Source organism: Idiotropiscis lumnitzeri, unplaced genomic scaffold (assembly GCF_059441095.1).
Source record: "Idiotropiscis lumnitzeri isolate Australia: NSW breed Sydney's pygmy pipehorse unplaced genomic scaffold, RoL_Ilum_1.0 HiC_scaffold_421, whole genome shotgun sequence".
NCBI classification, from domain to species: Eukaryota; Metazoa; Chordata; class Actinopteri; order Syngnathiformes; family Syngnathidae; genus Idiotropiscis; species Idiotropiscis lumnitzeri.
Genome location: NW_028283958.1, coordinates 1,276 through 5,000, shown reverse-complemented (window position 1 = coordinate 5,000; position 3,725 = coordinate 1,276).

Below are 3,725 nucleotides of genomic sequence, written 5' to 3'. Positions count from 1 at the left end.
CGTTCGTGAAAGTCAGGCCGAAGAGGACGGCCTTCTCCCGGACACAAGTTGGGCCGAGTGGCCCTCAAGTTCAACCGCGTGGATGCTCCGTCGGGGACGGCCCGGCGTTCGTGAAAGTCAGGCCGAAGAGGACGGCCTTCTCCCGGACACAAGTTGGGCCGAGTGGCCCTCAAGTTCAACCGCGTGGATGCTCCGTCGGGGACGGCCCGGCGTTCGTGAAAGTCAGGCCGAAGAGGACGGCCTTCTCCCGGACACAAGTTGGGCCGAGTGGCCCTCAAGTTCAACCGCGTGGATGCTCCGTCGGGGACGGCCCGGCGTTCGTGAAAGTCAGGCCGAAGAGGACGGCCTTCTCCCGGACGCGAGGTGCGGGGGACCTGCCCCTGGTTAGGTGACCAGGGGTAAGGGCGTGAGTAAGAATTTGCACTAAGTCCAACAGGAGACTGGGGGCCGGCGTTGGTGAAAGTCAGGCCGAAGAGGACGGCCTTCCCCCGGACGCGAGGTGGGCCGAGTGGCCCCTAAGTTCAACCGCGTGGAGGCTCCGGAGGAGACAGGCCGGCATCCGTGAAAGTCAGGCCGAAGAGGATGGCCTCCCCCCGGACGCGAGGTGGGCCGAGTGGCCCCTAAGTTCAACCGCGTGGAGGCTCCGGAGGAGACAGGCCGGCGTCCGTGAAAGTCAGGCCGAAGAGGACGGCCTTCCCCCGGACGCGAGGTGGGCCGAGTGGCCCCTAAGTTCAACCGCGTGGAGGCTCCGGAGGAGACAGGCCGGCGTCCGTGAAAGTCAGGCCGAAGAGGATGGCCTCCTCCCGGACGCGAGGTGGGCCGAATTGCACTAAGTGCGACCAGGGGTTGGACGTTTAGGTGACCAGGGGTGGGCCACTTAGGCGACCAGGGGTGGGCCACTTAGGCGACCAGGGGTGGGCCACTTAGGCGACCAGGGGTGGGCCACTTAGGCGACCAGGGGTGGGCCACTTAGGTGACCAGGGGCGGCAGGTTTAGGCGACCAGGGGTGGGCCGTTTAGGTGACCAGGGGTAAGGGGTTTAGGCGACCAGGGGTGGGACGTTTAGGTGACCAGGGGTGGGACGTTTAGGTGACCAGGGGTGGGCCACTTAGGCGACCAGGGGTAAGGGGTTTAGGTGACCAGGGGTAAGGGGTTTAGGCGACCAGGGGTGAGACGTTTAGGCGACCAGGGGTAAGGGGTTTAGGTGACCAGGGGTAAGGGGGTTAGGCGACCTGGGGCTGGAGAGGAGCACCTTCCCCGGGCACAGGCAGGGAGCGAGCGCCCACCCCCAGCTCCATCGCTCCGGGGGTAATAGGCCGGCGTCTGCCACACTTAGCCCGGAGAGGAGCACCTTCCCCGGGCACGGGCCGGGAGCGAGCGCCCCCCAGCTCCATCGCTCCGGGGGTAATAGGCCGGCGTCTGCCACACTTAGGCCGGAGAGGAGCACCTTCCCCGGGCACGGGCGGGGAGCGAGCGCCCCCCAGCTCCATCGCTCCGGGGGTAATAGGCCGGCGTCTGCCACACTTAGCCCGGAGAGGAGCACCTTCCCCGGGCACGGGCGGGGAGCGAGCGCCCCCAGCTCCATCGCTCCGGGGGTAATAGGCCGGCGTCTGTCACACTTAGCCCGAATAGGAGCACCTTCCCCGGGCACGGGAGGTGCCAAGCGGCCCCTAAGTCTACCCTCATGGAAGCTCCGGAGGAGGAGGGCGGGCGTGTGTCACACTTAGCCCGGAGAGGAGCACCTTCCCCGGGCACAGGCGGTGCCAAGCGGCCCCTAAGTTTGCCCTTATGGAAGCTCCGGAGGAGGAGTGCGGGCGTGTGTCACACTTAGCCCGGAGAGGAGCACCTTCCCCGGGCACAGGCGGTGCCAAGCGGCCCCTAAGTTTGCCCAAATGGAAGCTCCGGAGGAGGAGTGCGGGCGTGTGTCACACTTGGCCCGAATAGGAGCACCTTCCCCGGGCACAGGCGGTGCCAAGCGGCCCCTAAGTTTACCCTCATGGAAACTCCGGAGGAGGAGGGCGGGCGTGTGTCACACTTGGCCCGAATATGAGGACCTTCCCCGGGCACAGGCCGTGCCAAGCGGCCCCTAAGTCTACCCTTATGGAAGCTCCGGAGGAGGAGTGCATGCTGCCTGACAGTGAAGCCGAATAGGAGCACCTTCCCCGGGCACAGACGGTGCCAAGCGGCCCCTAAGTTTGCCCTTATGGAAGCTCCGGAGGAGGAGTGCATGCTGTGTGACAGTGAAGCCGAATAGGAGCACCTTCCCCGGGCACAGACGGTGCCAAGCGGCCCCTAAGTCTACCCTTATGGAAGCTCCGGAGGAGGAGTGCGGGCGTGTGTCACACTTGGCCCGAATATGAGCACCTTCCCCGGGCACAGGCGGTGCCAAGCGGCCCCTAAGTTTGCCCAAATGGAAGCTCCGGAGGAGGAGTGCGGGCGTGTGTCACACTTGGCCCGAATATGAGCACCTTCCCCGGGCACAGGCGGTGCCAAGCGGCCCCTAAGTTTGCCCAAATGGAAGCTCCGGAGGAGGAGTGCGGGCGTGTGTCACACTTGGCCCGAATATGAGCACCTTCCCCGGGCACAGACGGTGCCAAGCGGCCCCTAAGTTTGCCCAAATGGAAGCTCCGGAGGAGGAGTGCATGCTGCCTGACAGTGAAGCCGACTATGAGCACCTTCCCCGGGCACAGGCGGTGCCAAGCGGCCCCTAAGTCTACCCTCATGGAAGCTCCGGAGGAGGAGTGCGGGCGTGTGTCACACTTGGCCCGAATATGAGCACCTTCCCCGGGCACAGACGGTGCCAAGCGGCCCCTAAGTTTGCCCAAATGGAAGCTCCGGAGGAGGAGTGCACGCTGTGTGACAGTGAAGCCGAATATGAGCACCTTCCCCGGGCACAGGCGGTGCCAAGCGGCCCCTAAGTTTGCCCTTATGGAAGCTCCGGAGGAGGAGTGCATGCTGTGTGACAGTGAAGCCGAATATGAGCACCTTCCCCGGGCACAGGCGGTGCCAAGCGGCCCCTAAGTTTGCCCAAATGGAAGCTCCGGAGGAGGAGTGCGGGCGTGTGTCACACTTGGCCCGAATAGGAGCACCTTCCCCGGGCACGGGCGGTGCCAAGCGGCCCCTAAGTTTGCCCAAATGGAAGCTCCGGAGGAGGAGTGCATGCTGCCTGACAGTGAAGCCGAATATGAGCACCTTCCCCGGGCACAGGCTGGTGCCAAGCGGCCCCTAAGTCTACCCTAATGGAAGCTCCGGAGGAGGAGGGCGGGCGTGTGTCACACTTGGCCCGAATAGGAGCACCTTCCCCGGGCACAGGCGGTGCAAAGCGGCCCCTAAGTCGGTAAAGGTTGAAATAAGTAAATAAATACAAAAAGGACGAGGGGGGAAAAAAAAAGGCAAAAACGTATAAAATTCCCCCATTCATTTCAATGGGCTCGGCCGAATTGGGCTTGCGGGACCGCCGAGGGCACGCCGGAGGGCGGTTGAGTCGGTAAAAGTTGAAATAAATGAATAAATACAAAAAGGACGAGGGGGGGGAAAAAAAAGGCAAAAACGTATAAAATTCCCCCATTCATTTCAATGGGCTCGGCCGAATTGGGCTTGCGGGACCGCCGAGGGCACGCCGGAGGGCGGTTGAGTCGGTAAAAGTTGAAATAAATGAATAAATACAAAAAGAACGAGGGGGGGGGGAAAAAAGGCAAAAACGTATAAAATTCCCCCATTCATTTC